Raw genomic sequence first — 14,555 nt, forward strand, 5'->3', positions numbered from 1 at the left:
AGTCTGCTGGACTCCCAAGGCAAAACCCTACTTGCACAGTGACTTCACAGGTTATGCCAAAATTTCCCTGGAATTCCTCTAGCGATACTACTGCAGTGCCAGACAGTAATTTCATTTTGATGTTCTTTTCATAAGGCTTGTTTTCTCTATGACAAATTTAGATTCCTTTAACATTCAAACCAATAAAAGGATTGGCCTAACATCAGTAACAATGGATCTCAGTGTTTAGCTTAAAATGTAGGCCTAAAAGAAATGCCGGAGTTCATTGAGGCTAATTTTTTTCAAACTGTCGTCTTTGTCCTTGAAATGGCATGATTTTAAATTGTTAAGAAAATCTTTGTCCATTTTATCCCAAATTAGACCCCAATACTGTTTATAATCTCCTTTCACCGATGTTCCTTGCTCCTTATTGAGAGTAGTCTCTGAAATTTGTAAACACAAATGTATATGCATGCATTTATTGTATCTATATAATAGAAGAAAGAACTTTGTAGATTTTCACCTTTTAAATGTTTTTGTAGAGCATCAAGACCTCCCTCTGCTTGTCATACTTCTTATTGCAGAAAAAAAATGAGTTGATGGCATGCTCTGAGTATCTGGTGAATATTCATAATTCTGCCTTATTCAATGAAAATTGCTGAAAAAAAAACCAAACAAACTTTAAAATTAGTTGTTATGTTTTCAGCTGTGTCCTTGGCTTTTTATACCAAAGCAGCATTTCATCTGACTGTTAGTAGCCTGAAAGTTAACCCTTTGTTTTGCCTTTTTCACTTTAAGCAGTGAGGAGGGCATCTTTGAGGAGTGTCTTATTGTGACTACTTTTTAATTTGGGATTGTGTGGACCTTCACAGACTGAAAGGGAAAGGGTGTCTTTTCATTCCTTTTTTCCGTGCTTTTTTTGCCCTCCATGTTACTAACATAACTACCTCCCTGACAATATTATTTGAAAGTTGCTTCTCCCACAGTGAAGTAAAATAGTGAAAGCATCTGGCTAAAAAACAGCCTATCCCTCAGATCATGAGATCTGAATCTGGAGCTATGCAAAACCTAACAGAAGTTGCATGAGAGAGAACATTCTGAAGACTCTGTATTAAAGCATTGATTCATATGTGCTGCAGTTGCGAGCCAGAGAACATATAAATAGCAAACTGAAACTTCTCCCAAATTCAAACAACTAGCTGCTTCTTGCCTTCAGCTCCACACCTTCCTTGAAAAATCATTTTAAGTATATATTGCTGAGCAGCTCAGAGCGATTTTGTCCAAAAAGTTCTCAAAATCCAGCACTGGATTTTATCTTGTCTTTGATTTCTATCATCTCAGCCAGCAGTGTTGTTCTTTCCATCTAATCTGGTGTAACAACTTCCCTTCTGGCTATGTTAAACTGCATGATTACTCTCTAGGGGTGCCTATCAGTTATACTTTGGGTGCTGCTTCTGACCCCTAACACCAGTCAGTAACCAGTACCCTCCTCTTCCATCCTGCCATTTCCTGCCACAGCTTTGGAATTCGAGCAGGCTGCAGTTTCATGGGCACACATCCTCCTGTGCCAGCAGGTTATGTGCCAGGGCTTTCATTTGTATGTTAAGTACATTTTTAATATACTGCCTTAGCGAGATAGATAATCAGTGTCTGACACATTTGTTTTATTGCTGAAACTCTGAATCAGGAGAATGCCATTAACCTTAATTCCAAGTAAGGTGTACTTGGAGTAAAGACGTTATACGAGGTCCAGATTTTGGAATGACTTGCATCAGCCAGCCTGGCTTGATCCAGACCTACCTGAAAGGACATAAATTATCCACCAACTTACAGTTTATGCTGTAGTAATACGAATGTGGGGGGATAAAAGGCAGAAAATCATTAAAGGAGTGGGACTGATCTAGAAGGGGACAGGTGGGCAGAATGAAATATCCAGTGCTCCTGCAAGGCGAGAAAGAGGCATTAAAGGGCATCATTCAATCTGAATCTTGCAGCCACCGTCGGACCATGTGGATGGCTGATGAACGAGCCGCCAGTGGAATGCTTAGCAGGCTGTGACGACTTTGCACAGCAATAGGAAAATTTGTCGCCAGCTTGCCACACCAGTGCCGTACCGCCGGCTTTCGGCGGTGCGCCTCGTCCCTGCACTCTCACCCCACCCGACAACCCAGCCCTCTCGTCCCCCGGCTCCCCTTCCCGGAACCGAATTCAGGGCTTGATGTCGCCAAGCCGGACCCTCCTCCTTCAGCAGCTCCAGCACGAAAGGGGGCTTTTCGCAGCAGCGCAGTTGCCGGCAAAGATGTCCCTCTGCCCGTACGCTCCGATGATACCGGTTTGTACGTATGTTCGGGTGGATGGATGGGTGGATGGACGAACCACACTCCCTTCCGAGTGCCGGGGCTGGCCAGGGTCAGCCATGGCGCGCTGGAGGCTGCGTGTAGCCCCGAAGTGCTGGAGAGGGGAAAAACAACGCGAGGAAGGGAGAAGGCTGGGGGCGGGCGGGGAGGGGAGGTGAGGCGGGCGGGAGCGGGGGCGGGCGGGAGGCGCAGCCGATCGTCCGTGCTTCGGCGCTGCAGGAGCGGCGGCTCCGGGCCGGGGGCTCCGAGGGACGCGGGGCCGGGTGCCTCTCGGAGGACGGCGAGCGGCTGTGCCGCCAACACTGCGAAAAGTCCCTATTTGCTTCTTATAAATTAAAGTGCCTTGTCACCAGTTAGGGCAAGTCAGCCAAGGTAAGGCTCAAAGAAAATGACACTTGAATGTGTGGCAACCTGGGCATTTCTGGACAGTAGTGCTGCTAACACAGCTTTCTGAGCAGTGCAAAATATTTTTTGCAATAAGGCTGTCTCAGTGGGTCCACAACCTGTAATTTGTATATCTTAAAGTTACCGCTGATACGTAAGCCTTACCCTGTCGTGCTGTTGTAGAATCGCGTTTGCTTATCCGAGGCAATTACAAAAGGACCCGCAACATACAGGCATAGAAAGGAAGCGGTGCTCTGTGTGTGTGTTTGTGTGTGACCGTATTCGTAATACCTACAATTCTGCTGCTTAACTTACGGGAATAATGTGCAGATGCATTTTAATGGTGATGGCAAACAGATTCTTTAGCTGAACTCACATATGTGAGCCTTTCTATACAAAAAGCACGCCGTGTGTAATTGTATGTGAAGAACATTAAGCTTGATATTTGAAGAGCAATTTCAGGTTTTGGGTATTTGGGTTTTTTTTGTTCCCCTCCCCCCCCATGATTGTAATATGCGATATCTGAGGATTGGAATAGCAGGAAAAAAAGACCTCTTACAGATTTACCTTTAGCTGCTTGTTAAAGCTTAAGCAGTGACCCAACTTTACTCTGTGTAAAGGGCACTGTAAATAATGCATCACCAGGAATTAATCCTCTCTTCCTTTCCTTCTAGCCCACCCCCATGTTATCTTTCTTTATGAACAAACACTAGTATGTGTCTTTAGTTCACACCACATTTTCACCAACTGCACTGCCAGTGGTCTAGAACTGAGTGTTTTTTACAAGCAAGGGGTTCCTTAGAATCATTGCACTAACGTTTATCTTTGGAAGCAAGATAGTCTGGAACCTCTGTATATGTGTGTGCCTGTGAAAGTCTGGTTTATGTACATGAGTGACAAGATAAAAGGAGGCCAGGGTACGGAAGCCAATGAAATGTGGCAAATGCACACCCCTGCATGTATTTGTCTGAGTGGGTCTCTGTAAAGCAGTATCAACATTTCTTGTATTTTAATGTAGTTCATCATTCAGATGAGAGTTCAGAATAAATCAATTTTCATGAGTAACAGTGCCCCATTAGATTTTCATGATCAAAAAATACAGTGGAAAACAAAGGCAAAATTTTTACTTTGGTTAGTACCAGTGATAAAATCACTGCCTCTATTCAAGGTACAGATTTTATTTTCCATTCCAAGACACTAAGCATAGCTTCTACATTTCCAAAGCTTTAGTTCTGTGATACAGTCAATCATATACACTTGTATGAAAACACTGATGCCTTCCTTCTGCAATGATTGTTCTTCTTCTGGATGATAGTAAATGCTTGTCCTCAGGGGAAATATTATATTAATTTAAAAGTTTGGCATGTGCTTGGCATTTTGCCTAACTATAAACGTAAGAAGATTGATTTAGACAAACAACCCAGAAGCTTCCCCAATCTACTGCACTATCTTTGACAGAATGTTTCATATTTTCTGAAGAAGACATGGTACATTATAGTTACCTAATGCAAATTAAGGTGTGGCTCACGTTTTGGTGTTTTGTTTTTTTTTTTATGTGGCTTTATGGAAACCATGTAATGGTTTTCTTCTGTAGCTAGTTAATATTACTAATAATCCTACTTAAGGGCTCCAACAGATAACTTTTGTTTCATGTCTACTTAGGAAAACAGACAAACAAACAGAAAAGCAAACAACCAACAGCAGAAAAACACCCAAACAACAAAACAAAACAAAAACAACAACAACAAAAATCAACTAACCCATTTGCTGTTACCTTCTCTCTCTAAGAAATGACAGGGCAAGTAGTGTGTCAGACATCATTTTCCTTTAAATAGGAGCATATCCAGTGCACAGGTGTGGCTTAGGGGGCACTGTGTTGCTGACTGGACCATTTACAGATGATATTCAAAACTAAATACCTGCTGAGGTAGGGAGGTTGGTGCTGAGATTCCTATAAGGTTTCACCAGAATAGGAGTGCTGACCCTGCCATTAGGCCAAAATACCAGTTGAATTTTTTGTACTTTGGCCATTTTAATTCCCCAGGCAGTTTAATTTGAAAGCAGCATTCTTTACTCCACACATTAAAATTGCTGTTGTCTAGTGTTTTTTTTATCCTGCAGTGCAGATACTCTAACTCTACCACCTTGTTGGTGCATGCTGTGCTAGCTGTTGGTAATAGTTCTGGTGAACTTATGCGATGTCATAAAACAATAGGGTATGAGTGTCTTGAATGTCCAAAATGAGTGTGTGTGAGTGCATGTGTGCATTCCAGAGAGATACAGTTGTTACTGTACTAGTACTGACATTCCTGTGGTGCATAACATTTATGTAATACCTTTCAGGGAACAATCAGTATTTAGAAGTGATTATATATATATTTTTTAAAATAAATAATTAAAGCCATCATTTTGTCTCTGAACTCAATTAACTTTAATCAATGGTTTTAATAAGGACTTTATATTTACCAACAACTAGGAATGAACACATTTAAAATGTGAGTAATTGAGCTGATATTTCTCAATATGGTTGTATACAACATGTCAGCCTACATCTCAGGCTACATTGAATTTGAGTAGTACAAAAAATGCTTTTCCACATGTGGAAACTCCTGCTCTGGAGAGAGAGAGAGAACTACATTTTGGTTAATACTAGTAGTGCTGAAAATTATCGGTGTTACCAGATCGAACCAAACCAGCTAAATACCAGTGAGTCATCCGTTCCATGCAAATGAACATGAGCTCCTGCTTGTACAGTTAACAGCTAGTTAGGTTTGCCAGACCTGTCCTGCAAAAAGACCTATGCTTTATCAGCCCTAAGGACACATTGGGGCACAGTTTGCTTGTAGGAAATGCAAAATAAAGGTGGGACCTGACATAACAGGAAGAGGAGAAAGTACATAGAAAAAAAAAAAGCAATATAAAGAGATTCTAATCATAGAAGAGATTATTCTTCTCCTAGAGGAAGGAGATGCATATACGAAGGTCATAAGCAGAAATAATATGAAAATGCTGAAATTGCCTACAAAGGTTGATGTAATCCAGAACGTAAATCTCACTAGAATTAATTATATTAGAAAACTTATTGTCTCTAGTCAACTGTGCTCTAGTTTAAAGAGAGTACAGTCCACTGATAAATCATGGTGCTCTGCTTTAATTTCACCACTTACTTAAAGGGGTATCTTAGACAAGTCCCTGAAGCACTCTGTAGCTTCATGTATGACATGAACATTGCACTATAATTACAGAACTAATATTATACAGTATTGTTTTAAAGAAATATGGCAGAGCCTAATACTGAAGTGTTAGTTTCTTCATTACTCTCTAAATTGTGTTTGATTATGAGCACAATTTTGCAGTCCTTTTCCAGCAAACAAAATTACATGGAATCTGAAAATTCAATCCAAGAACTGAAGTAGAATTTTTAAGAAGCTCCTCAATTGGGAGAAAAAAAACCCCACAACTGTATCTCCCATAAGGGAGAGGAAAGGTTGGCAGAATGAGATTTTTTTTTCCCTTAAAAACTAGTCTTTATCAGACAAACTACTAATGTTGAAATGCTTTAAATGGTCTACCATTACCTTTTCGAATGAGTCTTAATATGTATATGGAGAATCAACAGGAATTTAAATGAAACCAGCTGAGGATTTGAAGGGAGTGTGGTAACAATGCTACACATGCTACAGTTACTACACTCACTTCCAATTCCCCAGTGTCACGCATAAGTCTAATCTATTTGGATGTTGTTTTTTTTGGAAGGGGAAGGGAATTTTTATATTGGTGTGGGGTTTATTGTTTTTTACTTTTTAAAAATAAGTTCTTTGTGCATGGAGCACAACCAGAGCAACACAGTCATGTAGCTCTATAAATAACTGATAAGCAACTCGGTGGCATTTGCACATCCACAATTCTTGTACACTGAAAATACATTTATCAGGTGCCTGAGACCTGTAAGAATCATTATTTTGTGTGATGGCAATTGTGCTTTATATTTTTGTGGAATTCAAACCTGAGCAGAATTAAGGCTGGGCTTGGTATCATAGAAAAGGCAGCGAATTATTTTACAATTACAAACTTGACTCCACACTCTTTATGAAACTATTTGCTTCTTTTAGGCAAATATTCTTAAAGGGTGGATATATTTACATCACAGACATATTTTTTAATCCTAACTGTACCTTACCTAAATTTCAATGTAATTTAATCAGTGCTTACACAGCACATTTTAAAGGGTGTTTTTGAAGTATGTAAAAATACCCAAGCTAGCTCACGTACTGGCTGCATTTCTACCATAGGACTATAGCAACCTGTGATATTTTTTGGTGTGTATAATACTGCACATTCTATAATGCTGAACCCTCAAAGTACTTTCCTAGAGGTATCAGTCAAGTTGTCTCAACTTAGCAGATGGGAGAAGCGAGGCAGTAAGACAGGCACACTTTTCCCTTAGACAGTCTGAGGTGGAGGTGGAAATGGGGGGTTTGCTGTGTCCTCATCTGGGTTCTCCATGAGCTGGGAGTGGTAGACTAGGCATTGCAAACCAACCAGCTTCAGGCTTTCCAAGTGCTCCCATGGGGTCTTGCACTTGAATTGTTTTGAAACACTGTGGAGAATCCTTTTTGTCCCTGCTGATGACATAGGTAGTTTGAACTGAAGTATGTGCCTAAATGTAGGTCATCCAAATACTACCCATCATACCTTCTCCCTCTGCAGTATTCCTGTTGAAAACAGCTAACTCTATTTGGTTGACTCCCTCTTTTGGTATTTCCAGGTGTATAATAGAATCACCAAACGGTTTGTGTTGGAAAGAACCTTTGAAGATCATCTAACCCACCCACACCCCTGCCTCTCGCCATGAGCAGGGACATCTTTCACCAGATCAGGTTGCTCAGAGTTCCATCCGGTCTGACCTTCCTTGAGCACTTTCAATGATTGGGCATCTACAACTTCTCTGGGCAACCTGTGCCAGTGTATCCATCATGTAGTCTATTGTTTCATAATTAATGGACATTAAAACCTTATAGTCACAGTTATGAATGCATATATGGTTATACACACATACATATTCTTTGGGAAGGTGCAAAGTCATGGAAATCAGCTTTTTTTTTTTTTTTTTAAAAAAAAGGATGATGTTTGGTACTGTTAAAAGCCCATAAAAGTTATTGATCACATTGTGTGGTAGCACAGTGAGCTGTTTTTTGATCCAAGTCTGCTTATTTTCATGAATGGCAATGTGCATTTCCATAACTATACTAGAAGTTTTATTTTTAATAATATTCTACGATTAGGCACCTAACTAAATGAATAATATATTGTTAGACTAAAGTTACATGTTTTGATTTGAATTCTGTTTAATTCACATCTTACTGTTACTGGGTTGTGGGAAAGTTGTGAATGAAAATCCTTTGGTCCAAGAGACTATGAAGTATCTTTCATTATCAATTATTATATCTTGCTCAGAGGAAATATTTTTGTTCTGTCTTTTCCTTGTATATAGCCATTTCTGTATAGGAGAGTTGTTAGAATAATGCTTAAGCTGACACCTGGAATTGGGGCAGAAGGTGACATTTCCCAGACGTGGATTTCTGGTTAGGATTTTGTCAAACTTTGTGTCATTTTCTGCTGTTGATGGTACTCAGATTGATAGAATAAATATTAAAAAAAAAAAAAAAAAATTACAACGTAGAGATAATCTCTGTTTAGTAGGGCTGAAATTCAAGATATTCCGAACCAGGTTTGAGATCCTGTTCCTGTGAATCCTGTACTGACTGTAAAGTACAAGTGCTCCTTCAGTAGGGAATCTTTCTATAATTAGTAAAAAAAATTAGTAGTTTAGCAATGGCAGCAGGACAGGAAAAGTGTTGCTATTAATTTTGAGGGTGTTGGAGTGTGTATGCATGTGTTTGTGCATATTTGATGCAAAAAGTATTTGCTAAAAAAGAGGGGAGCTGCTTTAATTTGTTCAATAGTGAAAAAGATTTTATTTGGCTGTAAGAAGGTATTTTTAACACTGATATATTGCATTAGCACCTGGGGACTGCTGACTCTTCTAAGTGTAAAATCTTGGCTTTCAGGAGAGGTGAAATAAAATTAGGTCATAAGAGCAGCATTGTAGCATGGCAGCTATTAACTGCTCATGAGAATTGGCAATATTTAAAATAAAAAGAGAAAACTAATTTATGTCTAGATTACAGTCCTCAATCACTATTTCTTTTATTTTTTTCATTTTGTTCGTTCTAATAAACAATGAACCTTCTTACTGGAACCATAAAAAAACCGAAAAACCTACACATAATTTATTACATTCAATTTCCACACACTTTGCTGATTAAGAAAATTTGTTATTTATTTGCCATTCATTAAAGTATGAATTCTAGCATTCATATTAAGGACTTTGAGAGCTCAGAGTTATTATCTTGCCTATTCAGCCTAGAGATATCTTCAATATTTTTGTATTTTCATGGCAGAAGATATAAAATAATAAGTTCATTTAACATTGTATGCTGCGCTGGATTTTTTTTTCTTTTTTTCTTCTTCTTTTTTTTTTTAATTGTGGACCATCTAAGACTTCTTTTAGAAAACTACTGAAGAAATGTAATGTTCACTCTTATATTTATTCATTTTCAATGAATGCACAACTAACACTTTGAAATCCAACATCAGTTACTATTAGAAACCCTTCTAAGTGGTTTTGGGAAGTAGCAAGACAATCTGCAAGCTAACATGATTTCAAGAGGTGCTGAACATTTCTATCTGGTTGATCTTTCAGTGTCAGGTAAAGGCTGCAAAATATTCATGGTACAATTGTTTCATACAAGGTCTAGTGTTTCCTAAATAAACTTTATTTGTTATTCTGTATATTCTCAGGACAGCTATCCAAGGCATGAGGTTCACAGTGCATTAATGCTGTGAGTGCCACAGAGTTGCCCCAGGGAACAGGATGGTGGAAGACAGTTACTGTTCCTGGAGCAGCTCATGGGAACCTTCTACCACAAGTGCCTTCAAGCAGCAGCAGCAGCTTCTTCCTAGGTGTTTCCCAGGCACTTTATGGGTATGCAAGCTGTGTGTAGGTTACAGAGGTAGGGAGCAGGTCCCCAGTGCAAACAGAGTACCATTAGTCAGTTCCCAGCTTGCTGTTGGGACATAAATATGTTGGCTTGGCAGCACATATGACTTGTGTGTGCTGTAAATTGAACACTCTAGGTTTAGAGTACTTTGAGGGATTGATCCTGCTGCATGAATATTGTCCTGGAGGAGGCCTTTCTGTTTCTCAGATACAGGTCAAACAAGTGTATCAGGCTAATACCAACCATGTTTTATACTGTAAGTGAAAAACATAATGTTGGAGATGTCATAACCTCTTAAGGCGCAGTTGGTAGATGAATGTGTGTTACTGGAGAAGTGAGGCCCTGAGAGCATAGAGGAGCTTAAGGAGAGCTTGCACAAGATGACTCAGCCAACAAGTTGTTGCTTTTTTGTCAGGCTTGATTTTTCTGGTGGTTTGGTGTTTTTTTTCTTGGGTTAGTTTTCTGCCAGATTAGACAGCTGTGTCATTTTATGTGAAGGCCTGGCAAGTTCCAGATTAATGCGGTAAAAATGCGGGGAGCAGCAGGTTGGAGGTGGGAAAAGAAAAGTAGGACACTTTTATTTCAATAATCTTCCCTTAGCCATGGGTCAGATGAATAGAAAAGATGACCAGAGGGATGTGCCTTTGTACATGTTGTTGAAAAGTAGCCTTCTAGACAGAAACCTATTCAGGAAGTTTTTAAATACCTCTCGAACAAAGTCAGCCAAAAGAGCTTTGTTGACTATATTGCCTTGTGTTGTGACTTGAAGGCTAAAGAATTTGAGCTGTTTCAGATGATATAAGATCAGGTGAGGAATGTTTTCCTAAAACTATTAATGCCCCCTGTGCTACTGAAGTCAGTTTGGTTTGTGTTGTTATATTATGGCAGTGTGTTTGGTCAATTATACCACACCAACTTGCCTATATGTTTCCTAGTTCTGAACTGAGATTGCAGAAGCTCCCATGTATGCTATGCATTTTTCATAAAGAAAAAAGGTATAACATTCTTTAAATGCAATGGGTTTACTCCACAGGACCATTGTGTGATAATTATTGCTCATTACATTATAATGAGCTCTTGCTCTATTCATTATGGAGCTTATTATATTTTAATGAGTGTTGTGACTCCCTTGCAGAGCAAAACTCAAGAATGCCCCCATGCACATGGCTTGTTTACATGAATGTGTTACATGTTTTGGGACTTTTGTGCATGCACTTATTTGCAACATAGAGCTGTAATTTTGCTTTTAAAAACAGGGTATTACTTTTATTAACATTGCAAAACCCCAAAATCATGTATACTTCTTTACTTAGCATTCATATTTATACCACGTGAAAGATGAGTGGTTTTATTAAAAGACTCTTGTATTAAATAATATTTAATAAATATTTTGTTCAGGGCTTCAATGATTAAGTAAAATAAAGCTCATTAATTAATATGCTCTGGTATACGACTCTCTCCAAATCTACAGCTTTCAGTCTCACGTTTTTGGTTTTTTTGGGGAAAAAAAAAGTATGCTAATGGCATCTGTAATCTAAATAGAGGTACTTTAGAATAGAAGTAGATTTTGTCTTCTGAGGATCACTGGCATGCTGACATGACTGTATTCAGGAAAAGGAGAACTAGAAAATGAATGCTGTAAGAATTGTTTCATAGACAAGGTCTTAAGCCTGTCAGTGTGTCTAGTCAATCTTTGTAGATTGCTGGTGCTCTTGCTGTGACACCAAAGCTTTTGATAATGACATTCCTGTAATGTCCACATACAGTGTTACCCCTGAAGGGAAATACTTTTCTCTATCATCTCTTTATGTTTCCACACAAGCAGCTTCAAAACGAGGCAGCTTGTTTGAAAAATACTGTTCTATCATCATTTGGACTTAAAAATATGAACTGATTTTCCAATGTGGCAAAGTTGTTTATCCTTTGCAAAACCTGAAGGCGACCTTCATTTTCTTATTTTAAAAACTGCAGTATTAGTAAATTCAAACTGATAGCTAGCTCTTACATCAAACTGTACTTTTATATTCTGTACCATTCCTCTACCGTGTCACTTTTATTTGAACATCCTTTACAATCCACAGAGAATTGCAAGCAGAAATTTACTGCATTTATGAGTACACAGCAATTATTTATTGGCTGATACAAACAATAGATAGATAAGGCTAACATGCTCCTAGGCAGAACATTATGATGCCTGCTAACTTGGATGTAGGTTCCTGCTGAGTACCTGCATACCAGACAGTTACCACTCAAGTGCGAAAGTGTGAACCTCCACTCCTGCCAAGAATGGGGCAATTGCTGTTCTTGCTGAATTTTTGTCTTCTTGACTCCCCACGTTTTTCCTCATGTCTTTATACTTTTTTCATTATTTTTTATATTTTTTTATTACTTTTTTAATTAATACCCACTCTATATTTTCTTTTCTGTCTTTATTGTTGCGGAAGCTACATTAGAGGTCAAAGCTCTTTGCTCCATTTTGGTGGGGTTCTCAATATACTTGACATTAGAAAACACCATATTTGAAACAAAGATGGACTTTGATTAGTTTCAGAAACAAAGAACTTTAGATGGATAGTTTCAATATAATTTGGCCCCATCCCTGTCGTAGTTGTGAATATATTTTGTCTGCAGGAAATGTTAGCTTATGAACTACACATAATGATTGGCCTTTTAAGCTCCTGTCTCCTATGTATCTCATGTCAATTAAAAGAAGTGTTGTATACCAGCTGTGCAATTCTGCTGAGTAATTTTAGCAACTGGTTTTAAAAAGTCAAAAGCAGAGGATAAAAGAGATTAAATAAAGAAGTAAAAGTATGACATTTAAGAAAGAGATCAAGAATTTGTGTGGGTAGGATACAAAAAAGAAGGCCATGACTAAACCTGTTTTTTGCTCCTCTTGTAGTATTGTTGCAGATTATTGCAGTAGAGGTGTCAATTAGAGTCAGTTCCTATATGCTTCCTTATTTTTTCCGTTTCACAAGAAGATGTAGTTAGTTTTACAGTTGCCACATAATGAAGTTGATTTTTTCTTTTGCCTCAAGAATCTTTTTATACAGTATATATCTGACTCCTAAATAGGATTACAGGTTTAGACCAAATAATCTGTGTTTATAAATTATTATTTAGGATGAGCAATGGTCTCAATACTGAGAATTATACCTATCTTCTGCTATATTTGCTCACTAGGGCAAAATATATTTACTGGTTGGATCCCAACCTTGAGATATATTGAGATTCTCAGACAAGGCCCTCAGCTTTTTATTGGCATTCCTGCTCAACAGCACAGAAAGAACTTCTTCAGTGGAGATGTGTTCTGTTGGTATTAACCTTCCCGTCATGCTGACTGATGGGCTTCTCCACAGCTACCATCATTATTGTAACCTTAAGAAAATGCACAAACTTGTATTGATTGCAACAAGGTTGACAACCAGTCTTCTTCAGACACATGCATCTCAAATTCGGATGCTGGATACCACCCTTGTGCCATCTACAACAGCTGAAACATTAGTGATGGAATCATTTCTACAAATTTAGGCAACTGTTCCTCCATCCAATTGCTTGCCTCTGTCTTTTTTATGATAAAGAGGCTTCTTCTTGCTATGAGGACTAAATGAATTCTGCATTTGAAGTCTTTTCTGCATAAATTGAGGGAAAGAACTCTACTAACAAGACTAATTTTTCAACATCTGAAAGATGCTAAGTGGAAAACATCAATCTTTTTTTATAGTCTGGTCCAATGGAAAGTTATCAGCTTATTGCTTTCTTGTTGCTGGGTTTTGGTTTATTTTTCCTTTTCAACTTACCTTAAAATGACTCACTTGTTTATACCTGTTATGCGTTCTTGTGTAGGTATTGCCTTTGTCTTTGTCTCTGTTCCTTAATGTATAAATACATTCTTTTGTTTTTATTAGGTTATTCTGCAATCTGAAAATAATTATAACAAATACACCATTCCTGTGTGAAACATCTCAAAAATATCGTTATTGAGTATGTTCCCAAAGGCCCTGTGAGACTGGCATCTTAACATTTGTTCAGTCTGATTCTCTACAGTTTGTACTTTTTCACTTCACAAGACCACATAACCGTCTACTGCCTAAAGGCATGAGATTCATTTTTCTCACAAGCAAAATGAATAGGCATTTTCAGCTACCTCCATTGTATTTAAAGTTTGTCTTTGAAAGCTAAGCATGAAGAGGAATTTGAGATTTCCTTTCAGACACATACCTATTTCTTTCTATTACCTATATTTTAAGGTTATACTTCTCAAACCTCATTGCTCAAGTGCAGTAGAGGATTATTGAACTCTTCTTTGTCAAGTAGCTCTGACAGACTGCAGCGCTACTTTTCCTTTTGAAGACCTTTTTAAACCTAAAATGGATTGTGGTATCTTTGATGTTGTCTAATTGGAATCCCAGACATGAAAAAATAAATAACTGCTAGGCAAGGTGAGTTATATGCCTAAGGTTGTACATAATCTTATTTTGCTTTCAATCATTCTTCTGTTCACATGCCTTATGGCAAGGTAACCCCCTAATACTATTGCTTTATTTACCCCTATCACCCATTCCTGGATTTGAGTCTCTCAATTATCTAGCTCCCACACCCTGAACAGAAGCTCCCAAATTTGCATTTATGTTCCCTCTGAATGCTGCTCGAAATTTTATCTTGACTCCTTTAACAGCTTGCCTTTCTTGAACACTTATTTTTCATCATGCATCACCTATATGTCTCACCTAGCTTAGGCTTAAGTTTCTTAGAGCAGAACTATCTT

At 38.3% G+C, this 14,555-nt stretch overlaps 1 protein-coding gene across 4 annotated transcripts in view; it reads left to right on the plus strand.

The window, feature by feature from the left end:
• The first annotated feature begins 2,119 nt into the window (after positions 1-2,119).
• LOC127380455 (cadherin-18) overlaps positions 2,120-14,555 on the plus strand; it is a 265,704-nt gene continuing 253,268 nt past the window's right edge. For 3 of the 4 annotated variants that reach the window (XM_051609377.1, XM_051609379.1, XM_051609380.1), the window contains exon 1: positions 2,120-2,311. The gene's annotated coding sequence lies outside the window, so the exon portion shown is untranslated. Of the gene's footprint in view, positions 2,312-2,675; positions 2,709-14,555 lie in introns of those variants that run through there. The other variant, XM_051609378.1, reaches the window with a different exon arrangement.

The sequence above is a fragment of the Apus apus genome, chromosome 2 (assembly GCF_020740795.1).
Source record: "Apus apus isolate bApuApu2 chromosome 2, bApuApu2.pri.cur, whole genome shotgun sequence".
Classification (NCBI taxonomy): Eukaryota; Metazoa; Chordata; class Aves; order Apodiformes; family Apodidae; genus Apus; species Apus apus.